The sequence below is a fragment of the Rhinopithecus roxellana genome, chromosome 11, assembly GCF_007565055.1.
Source record: "Rhinopithecus roxellana isolate Shanxi Qingling chromosome 11, ASM756505v1, whole genome shotgun sequence".
Taxonomy (NCBI): Eukaryota; Metazoa; Chordata; class Mammalia; order Primates; family Cercopithecidae; genus Rhinopithecus; species Rhinopithecus roxellana.
The window spans coordinates 131,441,137-131,465,939 of record NC_044559.1 but is presented as its reverse complement, the minus strand read 5'-3'; the positions used below and the strand labels follow the sequence as shown (position 1 = coordinate 131,465,939).

General features: G+C 37.9%; 1 protein-coding gene and 1 pseudogene across 3 annotated transcripts in view; both read left to right on the top strand.

The window, feature by feature from the left end:
- Positions 1-24,803, top strand: part of ADK (adenosine kinase) — a 577,585-nt gene that overhangs the window by 74,237 nt on the left and 478,545 nt on the right. The gene's annotated exons all lie outside the window — the stretch shown is intronic.
- LOC115900631 lies at positions 20,332-20,472 on the top strand (annotated as a pseudogene).

Sequence of the window (24,803 nt, the reverse complement as noted above, 5' to 3'; positions counted from 1 at the left end):
GCATGTGTCTTTATAGCAGCATGATTTATAATCCTTTGGGTATATACCCAATAATGGAATGGCTAAACACCAAAAGCAATGACAAATGAATTAATTTTTGTATAAGGTGTAAGGAAGGGATCCAGTTTCAGCTTTCTACATACGGCTAGCCAGTTTTCCCAGCACCATTTATTAAATAGGGAATCCTTTCCCCATTTCTTGTTTTTGCCAAATGGTATTTCTAGTTCTAGATCCTTGAGGAATCACCACACTGTCTTCTACAGTGGTTGAACTGGTTTACAGTCCCACCAATAATGTAAAAGTGTTCCTATTTCTCCACATCCTCTCCAGCATCTGTTGTTTCCTGACTTTTTAATGATTGCCATTCTAACTGGTGTGAGATGGTATCTCATTGTGGTTTTGATTTGCATTTCTCTGATGGCTAGTGATGATGAGCATTTTTTCATGTGTCTGTTGACTGCATAAATGTCTTCTTTTGAGAAGTGTCTGTTCACATCCTTTGCCCACTTTTTGATGGGGTTGTTTTTTTCTTGTAAATTTGTTTGAGTTCTTTGTAGGTTCTGGATATTAGCCCTTTGTCAGATGAGTAGATTGCAAAAATTTTCTCCCGTTCTGTAGGTTGCCTCTTCACTCTGATGGTAGTTTCTTTTGCTGTGCAGAAGCTCTTTAGTTTAATTAGATCCCATTTGTCAATTTTGGCTTTTGTTGTCATTGCTTTTGGTGTTTTAGACATGAAGTCCTTGACCATGCCTATGTCCTGAATGGTATTGCCTAGGTTTTCTTCTAGGGTTTTTATGGTTTTAGGTCTAACATTTAAGTCTCTAATCCAACTTGAATTAATTTTTGTATAAGGTGTAAGGAAGGGATCCAGTTTCAGCTTTCTACATACGGCTAGCCGGTTTTCCCAGCACCATTTATTAAATAGGGAATCCTTTCCCCCTTTCTTGTTTTTGCCAGGTTTGTCAAAGATCAGATTGTTGTAGATGTGTGGTATTATTTCTGAGGGCTCTGTTCTGTTCCATCGTTCTATATATCTGTTTTGGTACCAGTACCATGCTGTTTTGGTTACTGTAGGCTTGTAGTATAGTTTTAGCTACCAAGGTAAACAGTGAACTTTTGTAAGCAGTGTATACTATTCTAAATATGAAGTGTATTTTCCCTTCTGATAGTGAATGAGTTCGATTTATGATTTTTTAATGTCAAGTATTAAATTATTTTGTCAGAGGCCGGGCGTGGTGGCTCACACCTGTAATCCCAGCACTTTGGGAGGCCGAGGCGGGTGGATCACGAGGTCAGGAGATCAAGACCATCCTGGCTTCCACGGTGAAACCCCATCTGTACTAAAAATACAAAAAATTAACTGGGAGTGGTGGCAAGCACCTGTAGTCCCAGCTACTTGGGAGGCTGAGTCAGGAGAATGGCGTGAACCCGGGAGGTGGCGCTTATAGTGAGCCGAGATGGCGCCACCGCACTCCAGCCTGGGTGAGAGAGCGGAGGGTCCGTCTCGAAAAGAAAAAAAAATATTTTGTCAGAATAACCCCTTAAATTTTTAAATTTTGTCTTATAAAAGTTAATTATATTGTGGTATTTAAATGGTTGGTAATTTAGGATTATGATGAGATGGAAGAAAATAAATAAATTTTGCAATAGGCATGAACCTTCAAGGGTATTAGGACGTGCTAAGGCTGTGATCTTTGGTGCAGTGTAAAAACGTAATTTCTTAGAGAATAGTGTCAATTTCCAAACCAGCAGGAGAGTTGTAAGTATTTAAATGGAATGTTTAGGGATATGTCAGGGAAGTTAGAGACAATAACATCTGGTATGCTTTTTTTGTGTGTGTGAGACGGAGCCTTGCTCTGTCGCCCAGGCTGGAGTGCAGTAGCGTGATCTCGGCTCACTGCATGCTCCGCCTCCCGGGTTCACGCCATTCTCCTGCCTCAGCCTTCACAGTAGCTGGGACTACAGGCGTCCGCCACTATGTCCGGCTATTTTTTTTGTATTTTTAGTAGAGACGGGGTTTCGCTGTGTTGCCAGGATGGTCTCGATCTCCTGACCTCGTGATCCGCCCGCCTGGGCCTGGAATTACAGGTGTGAGCCACCGCGCCTGGCCTGGTATGCTCTTAAATGAATTATTAATGCTGTGCCTTAACAGTTCTTTGAAATCATCAAGATCATAGACTGGGCTTGTGCCTATAATCGCAGCACTTTGGGAGACTGAGGCAGGAGGATTGCTTGAGCCTAAGTTGGAGACCAGCGTGGACAATATAGTGAGACTCTTGTCCCTACAAAAAGTTTTAAAAAAAAGTAGCCGGATGTGGTGGTGTGTGCCTGTAGTCCCAGCTACCTGGGAGGCTGAGGTGGGAGGATTGCTTGAGACCAGGAGGTTCAGGCTGCAGTGAGCCATGATCTGTGCCACTGTGCTCCAGCCTGGGTGACAGAATGAGACCCTGTTAAAAGAATCTTTTTTGGTAAGAATGATCTAAGAACTGGATGTCTGTAAAGCTAATAGAAAAAATAATCTTGTGAAGCAAAAAGTCAAAATTGAAATAAAGAAGTTAGGACCGACAGCAAGGTTAAATGCTTAATTTTTTTTTAGTGTTCATAAATAAGGTACAGTTTTAAAAATATCATAAACATTTTTATGATCCTATTCTCAGGGCCCACTTTTTTTTGTACCTTTAAAATTATAGTATTTTGATTCTAGAAATGGACCCTTGAACCAATATCCATATTTTATCATGAATAAGGTGAGAGTAACAGTGATAAAATGACTTGCTATAGTGTTGCTACTTAAGGACAGTACTAGACCAGAAACCAAGTCTCCTGAGTCCCATTTAAGTGCTGTTTCTGTCACACCAAGCAGTTCTCTAAGTATATAGTCTATTTTTTTTTTTTTTTTGAAACAGGGTCTTGCTTTGTCACCCAGCCTGGAAAGCAGTTGTGTGATCATGGCTCACTACAGTCTTGTTTTTAGAGATGGGGTCTCCCTATGTTGCTCAGGTTGATCTCAAACTCCTAAGCTCAAGCAGTCCTTCTGCCTCTGCTCCCAAAATGTTGTGATTATAGGCATGATCTACCATACCCAGCCAGTAATTTTTTTTTTTTTTGAGACGGAATCTCACTCTGTTGCCAGGCTGGAGTACAGTGGTGCCATCTTGGCTTACTGCAACCTCCCCCTCCCAGGTTCAAGTGATTCCCCTGCCTCAGCCTCCCGAGTAGCTGGGACTACAGGCGACTGCCACCACGACTGGTGAATTTTTATATTTTTAGTAGAGACAGGGTTTCACCATATTGGTCAGGCTGGTCTCAAACTCCTGACCTCAGGTGATCCGCCTGCCTCAGCCTCCCAAAATGCTGGGATTACAGATGTGAGCCACCTCCCCTGGCCGCCAGTAATTTTTTTTTTTTTTAAAGGGATTAATATCCATTGCAAGACTTGGTAACTGATCACAGAGAACTCAGTAGTTAATTAAATCAGTTTCACAGTATTGTGTTGTTGTTTTGGAAACCGCTTCATACCTATAACCAATATTGAGTGAGTTGAAGAGAATTACTTCCAAATACAAGGTACTTTACATTCTTCCAAGGAGAGGATGCAACACAAAGCTGTTGGTCAGCTTGATACAAAAGCTTTTAGGTATGCTCATGAAATAAGTCAAATGTATACATTTTACAGCCTCATATTATGTTAAATAGAACTACTTTTTTCTTTTTCCTTCCCATTTCTTTGAACAGCCATATTCAGAATCTTCATCATTATCAACTTTGTCATCATTGAAGCCCTTTTCTCTAGGACACATCAGCCTCTTTCCATGTATGATATTTTCGCTGGAAATTTTATCTTGAGCTATAAATGCCTCTCATGAAAGAAAAGTTTTTTTTTTTTTCCCTGAGATAAGATCTAACTCTGTTGCCCAGGTTGGAGTGCAGTGGCATGATCATGATTCACTGCAGCCTTGACCTTGTGGGCTTAAGTGATCCTCCCATCAGCCTCCTGAGTATCTGGGACTACCAGTGTGCACCACCACACCTGGCTAATTTTTGTATTTTTTATAGAGATGGGGTCTTGCCATGTTGTCCAGGCTGGTCTTGGACTCCTGGGCTCAAGTGATATGTCTGCCTTGGCCTCCCAGAGGGCTGGGATTACAGGTGTGAGCCATCATGCCTGGCCAAGAAATTTTTTTTTAAAGTTTATTTTTGTATGTAGTCATAATATTTGTAAGGTAACCTTTTCACTGTATTGCTTTTTAAACTAAGGTTTAAATAGTTCATTGTAATAAGAGTTACCATTTGTACTTATAAGGCTGCCTCTCCAGGAGTAAGTGTTAAATAGTTCATTGTAATAAGAGTTACCATTTGTGCTTGTAAGACTGCATCTCCAGGAGTAAGTGTAGGTTAATCAATTGCGTGTTCTACTGCGATAGGGAAATTGTGAAGGAGGTTCGTGTGTTGTAGGTTCTTTGCAACTACCACCTTTATGGGCTTTTAGTGAAATATCTGGTGATAGGCTTGGTCGTGGTAGTTGTGGACGTAAGGTAGGGTGGGGATGAGTAAGGACAGATTACAGTTCTGCCCATACCTTTATGTTTGTCCTTCCTTGCCTCTAACCAATGACTGCCTTTGGAATTAAATGGCTACTCCTTCAATTTCATCCCCTAAACTTTATGCAAATTTCAATTCGTGACAGATCTTAAGCTGAAACCATATAGGAGAGGAAATTAGGGGAAGTGTACTTTTTGACATAGTTTAAGACCTTAACTTTGTTTAGTCACTTAGTCTTCCAAACTTAAGTTCCTCAAATATCATTTTGGGTTTAGATTAGTGCTTTTCTGTCATTGTCCATTAAACAAATGATTTCTCTCATTACCTACTTCTCTTTTAGTCTGTTCAGTGATCCCTCTGGGTATAGCTTCTGAATTTCTAGCATAAAACTCTTCAACAATAACAAAAAAGGATAAGGATCCCCCCATCAATTTTTAGGGGAAAGGATAAGGTGTTTCCTAGAAACTTTATTCAGAGCTTTTCAGTCAAAGTGTAGTTCATTGATCCTTAACAGCAATTTACTTGACAAGATATATTTATGGGATGAATTTTATTGAGGGTAACTGAATGGAGAGAGAAGCTGCTGGTGTGATGAATTCTCTTTCTTCTTGGTCTACAACAAACAGGAATGATACAGACTTGGGGTTCTTGAGTGAACTTTTAGTATTTATTAGCAGCCAATCTAACCTTGAAAACTCTACTATGTTGATTTCTTTTTGGAAAGTGTTGAACAATTAAATAATACATTTTAAAGAACAAGGAAGAAGGGCATTGTTTTAATTATTTTATGATCTAATTTAATCCCCACAGCAACTCTGTGAAGTAGATACTGTAATCATTCCCGTTTTACAAATGAGGAAGAGACTTCGTAACTTGGCTTATATAAGAAAAGGATAGAATTGTTTAGATCTTTTTGATTGCTTTCCATTTTGTATAAGTTCAGTGACTTAGGAAACTTTTTAAAAAAACTTTTTTGGAGGAATGATATTGTTCATTATGGACATATCTACTTCAAAAGTATTTAAAAATATTTTTGATGGAAATTATATTTTATAAGTTTTAGTATGGTTCACTGGAAATATGTCAACAGTTTGTAGGTAATACCATGTTTTATTTTGAGTTGGCTAATTGTTAAGGTAAAACTTTAGAGGATAAAGTGAGCTCATATTGATGAATGGTAATCTGATATTTCCAACAGACTAGGTCTTTTTTTGACATTCGGTGTATTTTAACTTTATTCTTTGTGATACTAGCTCCCTCTGTAGAACTTCAATAAGATTGCAACTGGACTTTTTCAATGATTTAGAAAAGTGATCTAAACATTATCTATAAGTATAAAATTTCCCTGTAAAATTTTACTTTGTATTCTAAGCAATTGCAAGTGGGTTTTTAAAAGTATAAATGTGGCCGGGCGAGGTGGCTCAAGCCTGTAATCCCAGCACTTTGGGAGGCCGAGACGGGCGAATCACGAGGTCAGGAGTTCGAGACCATCCTGGCTAACACGGTGAAACCCCGTCTCTACTAAAAAATACAAAAAGCTAGCCGGGCGAGGTGGCTGGCGCCTGTAGTCCCAGCTACTCGGGAGGCTGAGGCAGGAGAATGGCGTGAACCCTGGAGGCAGAGTTTGCAGTGAGCTGAGATCCGGCCACTACACTCCAGGCTGGGCGACACAGCGAGACTCCGTCTCAAAAAAAAAAAAAAAAAAAAAAAAGTATAAATGTAACCTTTATAAAAATGTACACACAAAGTTTTAATAACGTATACAAAATAAAACCTTCTTCTTCAAACATTCCTGTAACTTTAATGCTTTTTTATTTAGGAGGGCTAGAGAGAGGTGTGATTTCTAGGTCTGTAGGTCTGTGTTGCGTAAAGCCTGGTGGAAGCCCTAGGGGAAAAATAAATTTTGAAGTTTAGATGGATACTTGAAATTATCCTTTTTTTTTTTTCCTGAAACTTTCCAGTTTGAATTGGGTGGAAAAATGTTCATAAGGGATTTTTGTTTGTTTGTTTGTTTTGTAGAGAAGGGGAAAGCAAACTTCTACAATAGGTAGAAAGAGCAAAGAGAAAATCTTTAGCAAGATCCAGAAATTTAGCCAAGAATTGCAGGAAAAAATGCTTTACATACACGGTTTAAAAAATTTTTCCTTTTTCTTTTTTTTCTTGAGATGTGGTCTCACTCTGAGATGTGGTCATCACATTCTGAGATGTGGCACTCCATGCCACACTGGAGTTCAGTGGCATGATCATGGTGATCGTCCCACCTCAGCCTCCTAAGTAGCTGGGACTACAGGCATGTGCCATCACGCGTGGTTCCTTTTTGTATTTTTAGTAGAGATTGGGTATTGCCACTTTGCCCAGGCTGGTCTCAAGCTTCTGGGCTCAAATGGTCTGCCTACCTCAGCCTCCCAAAGTGTTAGGATTATAGGCGTGAGCCACTGCACCCTGCTCACATATATGAGTTCTGTGAGTTTATGCTGTTGGAAAATCCTTTGTTACCAAAGTCTACTTCCAATTTTCCTGTGTGGGAGTGAGCTTACTTCTTTTACCACCACTTTTTTTTCCTTTCTTTCTGCTATGGTTTGAATGTTTGTCCCCTCCAAAACTCATGTTGAAATTTAATTGCCATTGTAACAGTAATAAGAGGTGGAGGGCTTTAAGAGGTAATTAGATCATGGGGTTCTACCTTCATGAGTGCATTAATGCAGGAGTGGGTTAGTTATCTCTAGAGGGTTGTTATAAAGCGAGTCTGGCCCCGCAAGCACTTGCTTGCTGTTTGCCTTCTGCCATGGGATAATGCAGCAAGAAGTTGCTGAGCAGAAGCTGGCACCATACTCTAGGACTTCCCAGCCTTCAGAACTGAGAAACATATTAATACTTCTTTCCTTTATAAATTACCCAATCTCAGGTTTCTGTTAACAGCCATAGCAATCGAACTAACACAATCCCCTAAACCATTTTATATTAAATTGTAAGTTGTATAATTAGCTCTTCAAAGATGTTTTTTCAGATATAATGTAAGCTCCATGAAGGCAGAGGAAATATGATTGACTTGCAACATGGAATTTAGAAAAATGAGCGAACTGATTTCAACCATAAAGCCAGGGACTAAAACATACAAATGAGGATAAGAAAGAACTGAAGTACATATACTCTTTCAGTTTCTAAAAATTTAACTGTATTTTCTTCTAAGTAGATTGAAGGATGTTCTTAGGATTATGCTTGAGTAGGCTTTTAAACAATTTTATGTGGATAATTATCTTTGAAGCCTTCATTAGTACTAAATATCTTTATTCTGTTAAAATATAAAACAGTTTATTCAAACAGATGTAACTATGTATTGTGGCACAAAGAAATTCAAGAATGATTGTTATTCTTTTTGTTTGTTGGCCTTGACTAAATTTGATGTCAGATATTTGCTTTAAAAAATAGATAGACCAATTTTATTGGTATGACAAATCTACCCTTCATTATCCATAAACCACTGAAATAGTAATCTGGTTTTCCTATTCAGGCACACCTTGGAGATATTGGGGGTTTGGTTCCAGACTATCACAATAAAGTGAATATCACAGTAAAGAGAAATACATGAAGATTGTATTTTCCCAGTGCATATAAAAGTTGTGGTGATATCACACTGTAATCTATTGTATGCAATAACATTGTGTATAAAACATGTATATGCCTTAATTTAATGTAATCTATTGTATACAATAACATTGTATATAAAAAATGTATATTCCTTAATCCATAAATATACTTTATGGATAAAAATGCTAACAATCATCTGAGCCTTTAGCAAGTTATAATCGTTTTGCTGGTGGAGGGTCTTGCCTCAGTGTTGATGGCTGCTTACTGATCAGGATGTTGGTTGCTGAAGGTTGGAGTGGCTGTGGCAATTTCTTAAAACAAGACAATAATGAAGGTTGCTGTGTCAGAGCCCTCCCTTCATGAAAAATTTATCTGTAATATGCAATGCCGTCTGATAGCCTATTACCCACGGTAGAACTTGGAAAACTGGAGTCAGTCCTCTCAAACCATGCTGCTGCTTTATCAACTAAAGTTTATGGAATATTCAGAATCCTTTGTTGTCATTTCAGCAGTGTTCACAGCATCTTCATCAGGAGTAAATTCCATCTCAGGAAACTCCTTTTTTTTCTCGTCTATAAGAAACAACTTCCTGTCCATGCAAGTTTTATCATGAGATTACAGCATTTCAGTATCCATCTTCAGGCTCCACTTCCAATTCTAGTTCTCTTGCTATTTCTACCACATCTACAGTGACTTCCTTCTCTGAAGTCTTCAAGCCCTCAAAGTCATCCACGAGGGCTGGAATTCACTTCTTCCAAACGCCTGTTAATGTTGATGTTTTGGCCTCCTCCCATGAATCACAAATGTTCTTAATGGCATCTAGAATGATGAATACGTTGCAGGAGGTTTTCATTTTACTTTGTCTGATCCATCAGAAGAATCACTGTCTATGGCAGCTATAGTCTTGCCAAATATATTTCTTAAATAATAAGACTTGAAAGTCAAAATTACTCCTTGATTTGAGGGCTGCAGAATGAATGTTGTATTAGCAGCCAGGAAAACAGCATTCATCTCCTTGTACATCTCTATCAGAGCTCTTGGGTGACCAGGTGCATCATCAGTGAGCAGAAATATTTTAAAAGGGGCCGGGTGTGGTGGCTCACACTTGTAATTCCAGGACTTTGGGAGGCTGAGGTGGGCGGATCACCTGAGGTCAGGAGTTCGAGACCAGCTTGACCAACAGGGAGAAACCCCGTCTCTACTAAAAATAGAAAATTAGCCAGGCGTGGTGGTGCATGCCTGTAATCCCAGCTACTTGGGAGGCTGAGGCAGGAGAATCGCTTGAACCCAGGAGGCAGAGGTCGTGGTGAGCTGAGATCGCACCATTGCACTCCAGTTTGGGCAACAGGAGGCAAACTCCATCTCAAAAAAATAAAAGCCTACCCTCCCAAAGTGCCAGGATTACAGGCGTGAGCCACTGCCCCTGTCTGTCCGTCTGTCTTCTTTTTTAAGAGCAAGAAAAGGTTTCCCAGAAGTACTTTGGTAGACTCTCATCACACACACATTCCTAAACCAGTTACTGGCAAAGAAAATAGAATTATCATGATTAATTAGCGTATTCTGAAGTACAGGCTTCCTTATAACTGAACAAAAATTAGAGCTCCACTGGCAATGGGGAAATGGGTGTTGACTTGGCAACTAATAGTGAATTGCTCACAATGTTTAAATGAAATGGCCTGTCAGATTTCCTGGGAACACAGGAACCGGGGCCAAACTTAGAAATAGCCTCAGTAAGAGGTTTTCTAATACTATTTTCTGGTATCGTAATTATTCCTAATTACCTTGTACACTAAAAAAAATAAAAAATTTTAAGTTTAGAATTTTAAACATGTTTCCTGACAGTAACCAAGATATAAAAATGTATAAAATTGAGTGAATATATTTTAAAGCATGGAAGATTTGTGTTACCCTCAGACTTGAAAGGGAACCTGCAAAGTTATGGTCTCATGGGAAATATTGTTTATTTTTGGCTTGACATAATTTTCAGGCTCTTTGGTTTTATTCTAAGCAACCCAGCAGGGCATCTTTAAAAGCAAACAAACAAAATTACTGTCTCTAAACCAAAGAAGATAGAAAAATATATTCAGGAGAATAGTATACATTGAAAACTACCACTTTACCACTTTAGCTAGTGTTTTTTTTTTTTTTTTTTTTTTTCTCGGAGTCTTGCTCTGTCCCAGGCTGGAGTGTATTGGCACGATCTCGGCTCACTGCAATCTCCACCTCCCAGGTTCAAATGATTCTTATGCCTCAGCCTCCTGAGTAGCTGGGATTACAGGGGCCAGGCACCATGCCCAGCTAATTTTTAGTAAGGAGTACTTTTTAACTGAGAAGAGATGCTGTAAAGTTTTAGGAAATCACAATGGGGACGGTAGTCATACTTCTACTTTCTTCTGAATATAATATTGTTTCTTTTTTCTCCTGCAGTTACTTATTTTTTTTTCTTTTTTCTTTAAAGCTTGCTAGTTCTGAGAATTTTAGATTCAGTCATAATTGACTGTAACTATCAACACATGTTATGGAGTAGTATAAATTATTACTTGATGTTTGGAGTTGTTTTACTCAGTCACTCAGCAAAGGTAAGATTAGATCTCCATTAGATGAAAAGTATTATCTCTTGCAAAGAGACATTGGTTAGCTGTGGATGAAGACAATGGCTGTGGGGTCAGTCAACCTTGTAGAAAGAATAGGCTAGGCACAGTGACTCATGCCTGTAATCCCAGCACTTTGGGGTGACTGAAGCCAGTGGATCCCTTGAGCCCAGCAGTTCGAGACCAGACTTGGCAACATAGTGAGAGCCCCCTCTCTACAAAATTTTAAAAATTAGCCAGGCGTGGTGGTGTGCACCTGTGGTACTAGCTATCAGAAGGCTGAGGTGGGAGGATCTCTTGACCTGGGGAGGTTGAGTCTGCATGCAGTGAGCCATGATTGTGCCACTGGACTCCAGCCTGGGTGACGAAGTGAGACCTTGTCTCAAAAAAAAAAAAAAAAAAAAAAAGAGAATAAAAGTAAAATTGTATAATCTCTGGAGAAAACAAAATAGGCTGTCATATTCTAATTCTCAATATGTAAGGATATTTGGTATATTAGTGGGTATAATTATTAATAAAATATTCTATTTAGGTATCTTTGAACCAGTTTGTAATAACCAAACCACAAAAATTCAATTTGCTTTGTATGTAAAAATCTTTTAAAATAGAAAGTCCTGCCTTAACTTTCATAAATCTGAATGTGAGCATGTATTTATGCTTTTCATTTGTTTGCACAGCTTTTTTTTTTTTCTTAAGACAGAGTCTCACTCTGTTGCTCAGGCTGGAGTATAGTGGTGTGATTTCAGCTCACTGCAACTTCCACCTCCCAGGTTCAAGTGATTGTTGTCGATCAGCCTCCCAAGTAGCTGGGATTACAGGTGTGCAACACCATATCTGGTTAGTTTTTGTATTTTTAGCAGAGACAGGGTTTCGCCATGTTGTCCAGAGTGGTGCACAGCATTTTGTTGTTGACGTGTGAGACTTGTAATATAATAGTAATAATGCTGTCATTTCTTAAAGATGATATATAATCCTATCCAAATGTTCCTGGGAAGTAGGAATTTGTCAGCCTGTCAATGTTTTCCTTTTATTTTGTGTATTTGTGTGTTTTAGTACATTCTCCCAGATCCTGAAATTTTCCTTTTAAACTGTTATTATGATGCCTGTCTTATTTCTTTCTCTTTTTTGATCCTAAGTATGCTCTCAGGAGTTAACAAAGTATAAAATTATGTTTCTCAAAGGAAAGTTTATCAGATATTTGGAAATTAGCAAATGTTTTTTAGAGGTAGAAACTGTAATTTATATTCCTAAGACTTGTAGGCCATTGTATTTGTTGACTGACTGATTTGACTGAGAACCTAGTATATGATAATGTGTCACTGTTTCTGTCAACTTATATAATTGAGGGACTTTTTAATTGTTCTTACCTTAGATCACTATATACTTGTGGTCTTATAAAGTATATTTGAAAATTACATACATTTTCATATTTTGTCTGGGCCTGGGAAAAGTATTTAGTTTAAAACTGTGACATCTTAACCTTTAAAACCCATTGTCAGTTATTTAGAAAAATTAGTATCATATGATATGAAGCACTTCTTTATATTGCAGGTTTCACTATCTGGAAAACTCCAGTGTGGAGGCTCTGTTAACTATCTTCTTTGTTTTATATGGAATGTTTTATTGATACTATAAAACAAAACTTATCAGTAAGACTGATTTGGAATTCATATTGTTTGACAGCATTATCATTGTCAATAATTATCCATTGTCCGCATTTGTAAAGCAGAATAAAAGAAGCCATTATTTAAGTTTAATTCCTGAGATGATTTAGCATGTGGTGTAATGTCAATCTGTGGGAATTTTATTTTAAACTTTTTCTTAGTAAAGTTTACTTTTTAGAGCTGTTTTAGGTTCATTCACAGCAAAATTAAGCAAAGATACAGAGATTTCCCATAATCCTCCTGCCCTCACACATGCATAGCCTTCCCCATTTTCAGCATCCCACAACAGAGTGGTACATTTGATACAGTTGATGAACCAATATTGACACATCCAAATAAAACTCTTTTTTTGGTGGGGGGAGATGGAGTCTTTCTCTGTTGCCCAGGCTGGAGTGCAGTGGCGTGATCTTAGCTCACTGCAACCTCTGCCTCCCGGGTTCAAGCAATTCTCTTGTCTCAGCCTCCTGAGTAGCTGGAACTACAGGCACACGCCACCACACCTGGCAAATTTTTGTATTTTTAGTAGAGATGGGGTTTCACCATATTGGTCAGGCTGGTTTCAAACTCCCAACCTCAAGTGATCCACCTGCCTCAGCCTCCCAAAGTGTTGGGATGACAGGTGTGAGACACTGCGCCCAGCCCATAAAACTCTTAAAACAAGGTTGATTGAGAGAAGGCCTTGCTCTGTCTCCCAGGCTGGAGTGCAGTGATGCAATCATAGTTCACAGCAGCCTACAGCTCCTGGTCTCAACCGATCCTCCTGCCTGAGCCTCCTGAGTAGTTGGGACTATAGGCTTGTGCTGCTGCTCCCAGAAGACTCTTATTTAATCTGTCTCTCTTAAAGTATAGATTTACAGATCATACCTTTAGAAATTTCTGAGCTTTTATGGTGGTTCTGTAAATAAATCTGTTTGCTTCTTATTTCTGCCTTCCCTTCCCCCTCAGCCTTTGGTTTTTGATTTTCTTTTACATGCTGGTTCAGCTATCCTTGTTTCTGTTGCTTTAAAGCTTTCAACATATTATGAACATTTTCCACCAAATATATTGTTCTTATGAGTACATTGTAATTTTAGGGCGAGAAGCAGAGATGAACTTTGCTTTAACTCTTTTGTGTTGAAGCATGCTAATGGCAAGCATATTTTTTAAATATAAAAGTTGTACAAGTTGAGATGTTTAATTCCTTTAGGGAAAAGCATCATAATTAGAAGGGAGAATTGCTATTATCTGGAAGGTGTTCAGACAGTTGGGGGAAAAAAAACAACCAAAACAGCTGCATTGTAAGTTCCATAAGGGAATGGGCTTATATCTTTGTTTATTTGTGTTTGTTTTCCATTGTACAATCAATGCCTAGCATGGGGTAACATAGTATGTGATTAACCAACAGTTATTGGAAAAATATATTTTAATGTGTTATTTTAGATAATTAAAAGTACATTTAGGAAATATGCAAACTTTTTGTTTGACTTTATTAATTTGATCTTACTCTCCTTCTTCATTTCACCTTTAAAATGCTGATGATAGAAGCAGGAGGCAGAGAAATTATAGGCAAATAGGGGTAGGTCCCTGGTGAAACCCCACCTCCAAGCTGAAAAGCTTGAAACCAGCGCCCCAAGGTGAGAACTTCTGTTCGTTTGCCTGCACTCTCCTGATTGGTTCTTTCTGAACAATGTCTTTTTACCAATTGAATGTGGCTTTTTCCAAAGCTATCTATGGCCTGCCCCACCCCTATCCTGTGCCTGTAAAGCCCCAGACTCGGTAGGTAGAGAGGATTCTGCCAGACTTTAGGGAAAAGAGATGGCTTGACTTTGGAGAAGAGACTGCTGGACTTTGGGGAAGACCACCTACCCTTTCCGTCCGTTCTCCAGCTCCCCTCTCCACTGAGAACCATTTCTACCTCTCAGTAAAATTCTCCACCTTTACCATCCTTCAAGTGTCTGCATCACTTCCTTCTTCTTGGATACTGGACAAGAACTCAGGACCCACGGAGTGCAGGTACCCAAAAAGGCTGTCATACTGGCCCTTTGCCCTCGCCGGCGGAGGGCAGCCGCCCCATGCGATGTGGTAAGGGACCAACTGAGCTGTTAACAGACACACAGACAGACTGCAGAACTAAAAGAGCACTGTAACACTTTCTCTGGGGTTTTGGGGTCGTGGGCACCCTCACTGGGCACTGCTGTGGGCCCTGCATGGAGCTTTCTTTCACTGGCACCTGGAGCAGCTGGCCAGGTCCTTCACTCTCTTGCTAACATGCTCCCTCCTGCAAGGGATTGAGCGCTGTGACGTGAGTAAACGGTCGCCCTTGTTGCGAGTCCAATGAAGGGACCGAGAAAAATCCTGCATTACTGATATGAAATGAACCAAATTAAGTAACATCATCTTATTTCTTTTGATTTTGTTTTCAGTTTGTTTATATTCCTTTCCATAGGTATTATGTGTCTGTTTTAGTTCATAAAATTTTGGCCTAATTTATATTTTGACCATTATTCAGCACACTGTTAGTAGTCAGTACTAATTTCAGTTGCTTATTTAGACTCATCGAAATAAATCACATTTTAAGGCTAGGCACAGTAGTTCCTGCCTCTAATCCCAGCACTTTGGGAGGCTGAGGCCAGGAGTTCGAGACCAGCCTGGGCAACATGGTGAAATACCGTCTCTACTAACAATACAAAAGTCAGCTGGGCATGGTGATGTGCACTTGTCGTCCCAGCTACTCGGGACTTTGAGGCACGAGAATCGCTTGAACCCAGGATTCGGAGGTTGCAGTGAGCCGAGAACACGGCACCGCATTCCAGCCTGAGTGAGATTCTGTCTCCAAAAAAAAAATTTTTTTAAAACATAAATAACAGACCACACTATCTTTTTTGAAGATTATGTTCACATTTCATTCTCTCCATTGAACTCTATAGATGTATTACCTGTGTATAAGGAATGTAAATTTTTTTGTATTAAAAATCGACACCTTAAAATAAAAAAACTAATACCACCACAAGGTTAAGCTCTGAGGAGATTTCAGCCTTAATGGTATTACAATAATGTTTAACTTCTCAATAATTAAAAACCAAAGCAACGCTGCAACCTTGGTTCAATATTCAAATATATTTTTCTTGGTAACTAAGTTACTTTTCACTATTTATAGTACTTTATAAATGATTTAGAATTGTTATGCAGTTTTTTCAAAGAAGTATTCATAAGATAAATGTAGAAAATTATTTTAAAACGAAAGTGATGCCCACCAGATGGTGCTATTTCGCCTGTTTTATCTGTGACAATAAGTAGGAAAAATGAATATAGAACTTCAAAAAAGTGTATGGAAAATCTAGAATATTTGCGCATTGTATTTTGGGTGTAGATGAGCTCAGTGGAAGGAAGCATTAAAATGCTCTAAACTTGGGTTCAGTACTGTGTGTTTATCTTAATGAAGGTAAAGATGAATTCCCAGAGTTAATATGCCAGATAACCTTTTATTTAGTCTAAATATGTTAAGTAGATTTTTAAAAAAGTTGACCTATATGCAAATTTTATTAACTTCATAGCTGTATATGCATGAAAAATGAAATTATTTATTAGATAAGTTACCAAAATTTGTTTCAAGATTTCTTTGTATTGTTAAGTAAACAATATTACTATCTCATTTGAGTTACATTGTGATTTACAAATTAAGGGAAACATTTTGATTATTTATGTGTTTGTAATTATTACCCAAATAAAAGAGAGAAACTTAGGCTTAAATTCACTATTTCTACAAAGGAAAGAGATGACTCTTCTAAATTTATTTTTGTATTAGGAAGAGGTCAAACTGTGGTACAGTGTTCATTTAGATGCAACCATTGAATGACAATCCATTAGAGTCAAAATGGTTAGCTAATGAAATATAGTTTTCAGTAAATTTGGAAAGATTTAGCCAGCTCTTAAAAGTGTTTCTAGGATTTTAATGTAGTCTTTTTCCCCCTGATTTTATTATCGCTCTGTATTTTTCTCAGGTCATGAGATTGAACCATAAAAGGCATGTAGATGCTTGTTATAAGTATTTGCCAAAGTCATCGTTGTCAATGATTTTATTGGCATGTGTGAAATTAGAGATTAAACTTGCTTTTAAATCTTACATTTGAAATTTTCTTCTGGAAAGGTGCATGTATAACTTTCAATTTAATGTTCAATTATTTATAACAGAATGAAGCATCTCTCTATAGGCCAGTAAATATAAATAGTAGATTTTATTATATTCCTTTACTGTTTTTGAATAATATTTTACTAATTGTTTTAACATAATCCTCATACATACCCTTAAGATTAGGACCTACTGTAATGCTTTATTTGAACTTGTTTCGTAACATTTGTCTTTTTTTAACTTTAGATTATAGTTTTGGAATATACATCAGATCCCTCCTACAAAAACATAAAGTTCTTCATGCTTTCTCTTATTCCACTTATCACAATACTTTACATGTAGTAGATGACCTTATATATTTTTTACATAAATGAATACTTTTGTCATGCCAAGTGTTGTTATTAGTATTATAGTACAAAGGAAATGATTTAGATAGCTTTTCTGTCTTGAAGGAATTTCCTTAGTGATGAGTATTCCTTATTCCATAGTCTTTTTTTTTTTTTTTTTTTTTTTTTTGAGACGGAGTCTTGTTCTGTCACCCAGGCTGAAGTGCAGTGGCGCAATCTCAGCTCATTGCAATGTCCGCCTCCCAGGTTCAAGCAATTCTCCTGCCTCAGCCTTCTTAATAGCTGGGATTACAGGCATGCACCATCACATCCCGCTAAGTTTTGTAATTTTAGTAGAGACGGGGTTTCACCATATTGGTCAGGTTGGTCTTGAACTCCTGACCTCAGGTGATCCACTCCCCTCGGCCTCCCAAAGTACTGGGATTGCAGGCATAAGCCGCCCCACCCAGCCTCTGTTCTACAGTTTTTTATCTTATGCTTTTCTGAAATGACTTTTTATAGTTGGGTTTAAAAGGATCATCTCATTGGAATCTCATATCGTAGTTATGATGGATTCTATCATGATGAGGATAAGTGTATTTTCAGGTTAAAAAAATTGAAATATTATTGTCAGCCTGCATGAGTATTAGAGATTGTCTGGTCCAGGAGTTCTCAGATTGTGGTTCAAGGGCCTCTTGTAGGAGCGGGGGTCAGGGGTCCTTAAGACCTTGACAGAAGTTCTGTGAGGGCAGAACTGTATTCAAAGTAATACTAAGACTGTGTCTACCCTTTTCATTCTCATTCTCTCATGAGTGTAGGTGGAGTTTTCTAGAGGTTGCATACCATGCCATACTGATTGAATGCACAAGTTATATGAGACTCTAGCAGTTCTGTCAAAAGACAAAGTTACAACAAATTTAGTTTAAAGATCTCAGTCAGCTTTATTGCAATTCTAGAATCAAGCAATACATCATTCCATAAAGTAGAGTATGTGTTCTAATGAGTTGAGCAGGTGGTTGGTTTTATAGACAGAAAGGGCTAAAGAAAGCAGATTGGTCATTTCAAAGTGAATTATCTTGTAAGGTCCGGATGGGGAGACAGGACAATAGAAAGACTGGTTAATATCAGGTTACTTCAGATTAGGGATTAAAACAGAGGAAACTTCATTATCATGCCCATTGAATACTTCATTATCATGTGCACTGAATATTGAAAACTGTCTTATTTGGGAAATTAGGCTGTTATCTGTCTCTCCTGATTTTTTAGAAAGTCAAGATAACAACGCAGTTTGGGTTTGGTGAGCATGGATGACTCCATTTTGATTTTTAGTCTGGTCTTCTTTTGGAGTCTAGTGCAGGAGTTTTGTTCAAAACAGTGGCCTATAATTTTGGCTTCATAAGCCAGACATTAAAGAGATTTGCAAAGATTACAAAACAGTGCTTCTTTTGTCACTAACTTTTTTTTTTTGGTTTGGAAATAGTTATTTTCATAAAATTACATTAACATTTAATGAATTTATTCTTAAAATAATAAATATTTTAAAAAGTTATATTTTAACTTCTAATATTGTAACTAGGGCTAGATATTAAAGCTCCTTGAACTACTCGATACTCTTTTTAAAGTTTAAAGGGGCCCTGAGATGAAAGTGTCTGAGAACTTAGGATTCTAATTCTTTTTTTTTTTTTTTTTTTTGAGACGGAGTCTCGCTCTGTCGCCCAGGCTGGAGTGCAGTGGCCGGATCTCAGCTCACTGCAAGCTCCGCCTCCCGGGTTTACGCCATTCTCCTGCCTCAGCCTCCCAAGTAGCTGGGACTACAGGCGCCCGCCAACTCGCCCGGCTAGTTTTTTGTATTTTTTAGTAGAGACGGGGTTTCGCCGTGTTAGCTAGGTTGGTCTCCATTTCCTGACCTCGTGATCCACCCGTCTCGGCCTCCCAAAGTGCTGGGATTACAGGCTTGAGCCACCGCGCCCGGCCAGGATTCTAATTCTTTATCCTCATTTCACAGATGAGAATACTCTGAGGCCCAGACAGGTTAGTTTAGTTAAGTACACTCATCCAGTTTTTCACTTAGCTGATTGTTGGATCACTGACATCTGGCTTTTTTTGATTTTTTTTTTTTTTTTTTTTTTTTTTTGAGACAGAGTCTTGCTGTGTCACCCAGGCTGGTCACCCAGGCTGGAGGGCTGGAGTGCAGTGGTGCAGTCATGGCTCACTGCAGCCTTCACTGCCTGGACTCAAGTGATCCTCCCACCTCAGCCTCCTGAATACCTGAGACTACAGGCACGTGCCACCATGCCTGACTAATTTTTGTGTTTTTTTGTAGAGATGGATATTTTTTGTTGCCCAGGCTGGTCTCAAACTCCTGGGCTTAAGTGATCAGTTAACTTTGGCCTCCCAAAATGTTGAGATGAGCCACCTTGCCTGGCCTGATATATTTTATTAGCTGTTTTGCTGTTTAGATATTCTTCAACTTAATACCAACCATCAGCTCCTTTAACACGTTCTTTGTTTGATATTTTAACTAATTTTATTAAGTACATGAGTAAGTTAGGAATATTAACCTAGTTTTTTCAACAACAATAAAATGGTGTTTTTTTAAACTTAAAAAATGTCTAGTATAACCTTGCTTTAAAGTATGAACTTTCTAGTAGAAAAAGGGAATTGATAGATGAAACGGTGTAATCTTAGCGTCAAAAAGAATAATGTTGAGGGTAAAGAAATAGGTTCTTGTGTTTTAGAGACTCTTTTACTGTCTTATTTCCTTTTTTTCCCCCCTTCCTCAACAATAAAACATCAGTTACAAGCTTCCCTGTGCATTTATGGCAGCCCACCCACAGAACAAGTGTTCTGTTTTAAAATGTTAAAAACTTCATCAAGAGGATAATAATTACACATATGCTGCTTTTTTGATGGATATGTATTATTTCTCAGGTTGAGCCTCATGGCGGGGTTGGTAGATTCTAACCCCCTCCTTTTAATTGTTGAAGGAATTTAAAACCATGTCATAAAGAAACTGCACAATTTTAATTCAAAGAAAGAGGATTAGTATATACATAATATCCTTCTTCCTTTAAGGGGCTTCCTTCATGTAGAAGACATGGACTGAATGATTTTTGCCGAATAAAGGAAAACTTCCTATTAGTAAAAGAACACAAAAATAGAATCAGCTTGTTTTGGAAGTAGTGAGATCCTTTTGTTATGAGGTGTTAAAGCATAGATCAGATTATTGACTCTTGGTAGGAGTATTAGTAAATGAATCAGTAGATGGAAGCTTAATTTGGTTAGATGACCTTTCAGATTTTTTTTTTTTTTTTGAGACGGAGTCTTGCTCTGGGATTACAGGCACGTGCCACCACACCTAACTTTTTGTATTTTTAGTAGAGGCGGGGTTTCATCATGTTGGCCAGGATGGTTTTGATCTACTGACCTCGTGATTTGCCCACCTTGGCCTCCCAAAGTGCTGGGACTACAGGTGTGAGCCACCACGCCCAGCCTTCAATTCTTTCATTATTATCGCTTCTCGGCCTTTTGGCTAAGATCAAGTGCAATTCTTTCATTAAGTGTTTGGGTATACTTCAAAATAACTTTTTAAACAAGTTTAAAAAGGCAGTTGGTTTAGCAGATGTATTATACTTTTATATCAGCTGCTCAATTAACCTAAAGATTTGATGGATCTGTGGTCTTACCATGATCACTGATATCAGCTCTCCTTGAAGGAGCATGTGTTTTGTTTGTTCATTTTATTGCAAGCCCTTTGAAGAGATGATGGATTGGTAGCAGAAATTTGGCAGAGAAAAGGATGATAAACATTAGAAAGGAGGACAAAGGCCATTTGGAAGATATAAATGAATTGATGATATTTTGGTGTATATTTTCTCATTGCTTTATGATTATAAATATTTTCTGCTGCTTTTTTGCCACTATCTATTTTTCATGTCTTCCAATAAAGTATTCCATGACCAAAATTTGTGTGAGATTCTCTTCGGTTGTTGCTGGTTTTATAAGTTATAGGGTTCTTTGGAATATAATTGCTGAAATGATGATTGCACTAAAACATATTACTTCTTAATTTAACAGTATTTATTGGAAGGAAGGCTCTAGCTTTTCTTATTTAATTTTGTTTTTTAGGCATGCTAGAGGAAAATAGTGTTCTTACTATTAGTTTTGAACATTTTTTATGACTATTGAGTTGAAGGTCCAAAACACTAGAAATAAATGGATTATTGCAAAATATTTGGTTTTGTTTTCATTTGTGAGTGGGGCATTCGTGTGTCACTGTGTCTATGCATCTATTTTTCTCTTTATATTGTTTATATCCTTAAGACTTTCAAAAAGAATTTGAGAATTTTTATTGTTTTATTGTATATGCATGTACATGCATACACACGCACAGAGTTTTATTTATTATATATTTAAGACCTGACATAGGTCTTACAAAGTTAAAGTACTGTAGGGCTTAAATAGGAAATGAATGGTAAAATGAGCCAACTTGAAGCAATAAATACTGATTGATAGATTATCACCTTCTTCCAAATAAGATATGTGGCATTGTAGAATCTTGCTCTTAGATACACAGATGTGTGTGATATTTAAATAGCTGAGAAATTCAACTAGAAATGAATGAAAGGGCTTTCCAGTTATCCTGTCATATGCAAATTACCAGATCATTCAGTTCTTCAATTGATCAATTCATGTATTTATTCATTTAACTAATATTTGTTAGTTTTATACTATGTGTAAAGCCTCATTTTAGACACTGAATACAGTGCCAGACAGTAATTTTCCTTCACTCATAGTTTATACTCTAATAGAGCAGGTAGACTTGAGCTTTAAATTTCCTATTCAATAAGTATTTTTAGTAATATGTGAAGTTCAAGAGCTTCTGATAACTTATTGTGCTACTCTCTCCCTCTTCATCCATTTACCAGTTGTTACTGAATGTTTACTATATGTACTCGAAATGCAGAGATGAGTAAGATACAACTTTGCCCTGAAAAAAATTCAGTCTATTTGGGGTTATAGACAGGCAGTAACTAGCTATTATATAGTGTGATGATGGCTATGATATAATTACAAATAATATTCTGCAAGAACAGTAATTTTCTCTAGCTGTGAGGTATGCAAGAAGCTATCATAGAGAACTAATATTTGAGGATGAGTAGAAATAGTTAGGTATAGGGAGATCAAAGGAGAAGTTACTCCTATTCCCCAAATAGAGGGTTCTTCATGAACACAGAGAAGTAGGCAAGGTCTATTAGGAGAATGGTGAGATATTGTGTAGTTTGGGTAAAACACTGGGTATGTCATGGAGGGAGAGGTAAAAGAAGAAGCTACAATGAAGGTTCAAGCCGAATTGTGAAAAGTTTTATATACAAGATTAAAGTTGGCTTTTTGTTTGACAGTTAGTTGGGGACCTGCGGAAGATTTTTCAGCAGGCAAACATACTTAGTCTGCAGTTTACCAAGATAGTTGATAGAATACAGGATGAAGTAGTGAGAAGTTGAGGCTGTGGAAAGGCAGGTATACCAGTTTGAAAACTTCATAATAGATATGAATGAAATAATGAGGGTCTCTTATATGGTAGTGGTAGTAGTAGTAGTGACTTTAGAACACAGGGATGGATTAAAAATCAAATTCAGAGGTATTTTTGTTTTGCTTCATTTTTTTGAGACAGGGTCTTGCTCTGTCACCCATGCTGGAGTGCAGTGGCATGATAACGGCTCACTGCAGCTAGGGCTACAGATGTGTGCCACCATGGCGGGCCAATTTTTTATTTTTATTTGTAGTAGAGACAAGGTCTCATTATGTTGCCCAGGCTGGTCTTAAACTCCTGATCTCAAGCGATTCTTCCACCTCAGTCTCTCAAATTGCTAGGATTACAAGCATGAGCCACCATGCCTGGACCAGAGGTAGAATTGACAGGATTTAGTGAGTGATCGATGTGGAGAGAGGGCATTGAGAAAGATTTTGAAGTTTTGTATTTGGCGTCTGCATAGTTAAATGCTGATACTATTAACTTCAAAAGGAAAAGCAATATGGTTGAGGGAAGCAATGAATTTGGTTTTGTAATATTGAGGGCAGGAGTAAACCTAAGGGAATGTTGGAGGCATTTAAATTGTAAGTGGAGGAGATGCCTATTCAAGAGAAAAGAGGAGGAGTAGGGGGAAGAGGTAGCTGTTCAGCGTGTCATTAAACATCTCAAATCCTGTTTGTTATTTATAATATATTGGAGGTGGAATCAATAATTTTTCTGGTTTTGAAATAACCTGTGTTTCAGTTATCACAAATTCTAAATTAATAGTACAAAATTATAATAATTATAGTTTATATGTTATAGACTGATGATAATATTTATTGAGTACTTCCTGTGAAGTTTAGGTAAAATGCTAAGCATTTTGCATTCATCATGCATTTAATTCTCCTAGCAATATGAGTTAAATATTATTACTATCTGGATTTTTAGAAGAGGGAAGATAACTTGACCAAGATTGTTACAGCAAATAAGTGGTGGGTGGGTATTCAAACCCAGGACAATCTGCCTTTAAAACCCAAGCTTTTAACCAGTATATTATTTGCCTGTCTTGTAGAACATAAGAGTTGTAATGAATCTAAAACATCATCTAGCCCTTCCCTGTAATCAAATATATGTCATAGCTAAGGTCTGTAATTAATGTCAAAATTAGCTATCCAATTTGCTTAATAAGAAGCTTACTCCACAGCCATTCATTACTGCTGTTGTCCTTGTGGCATATAATTTTTTTTTTTTTTGTCGAGTCACCTCTTTACCGTGTGATGTGAGTAAATTCTGCATAGGCTAGGCCACTCATGATTATCCCATTTTTCTTGCTGGTCATTAATTAAGACCTGGGCATATGACTGATATCTGATCAATAACTCATATGTGGCCAATGAGACATGAGGGGAGGTTTGATGAGGGGGTTCTTGGAAAGGTAACACCTCCTCTCCCCTCATTTCTGAATGTTTCTATCTAGATGGGTTCTTGGAATTGTGGGAGCTATCTTGTAATTATTTGGGGCCCAGGTCAGGATAAAACCAAAACACTGGATGGCACAGTGAAAAGATGGTGAGAACTTGGATCCTTAATAATCTTGTTGAACTTCTAAATTACCCATTCCTAAAGCTGTTGTGCCTCAGGACTAGGTGTTACATGAAATTAGAGGGAATTTATTAGGCTATGTAAAACGAGGGCACTTTTAGCTATTAACAGTTTTTTTCTTTTTTTTTTTTTTTTTTTTTTTTTTTTTTTTTTTTTTTTTTTTTTTTTTGAGGCAGAGTCTCGCTCTGTCGCCCAGGCTGGAGTGCAGTGGCCGGATCTCAGCTCACTGCAAGCTCCGCCTCCCGGGTTTACGCCATTCTCTTGCCTCAGCCTCCCGAGTAGCTGGGACTACAGGCGCCCGCCCCTTCGCCCGGCTAGTTTTTGTATTTTTAGTAGAGACGGGGTTTCACCGTGTTAGCCAGGATGGTCTCGATCTCCTGACCTCGTGATCCGCCCGTCTCGGCCTCCCAAAGTGCTGGGATTACAGGCTTGAGCCACCGCGCCCGGCCAGTTTTTTTCTTTTAAACGATACTTAATCACTGAAAGAAACCTAACCGGGATCTACAGTGTTTATCTTTGTCTGAAGTAAATAGAAAGGCATTGTAGGGCTCACATTACTGTTGAGACACAATTAAAACAGGAACAGAAGACAATTTTTGTGTCACTGCACCTAATTTAATTGGTATTGAAGTTGGAGATGATCATGTTCTAGAAAATAGATCTTATATATGTTAAAGGTAGCAAAGTGTCATTGAGGAAATGAGTGTGATTATTCTGACAGTTTCTGTACGTAAAAGGAATAGAAAGTAAGTCTTCAGATTAGGTTAGGAAATAGAAATGGATTTACTTTGTAGACAGTTAACTGACATTCCAGGGTCCCTCACTTACACAAGTCCTTCCAAGACTCTGGAAGAATCTCAAGCAATG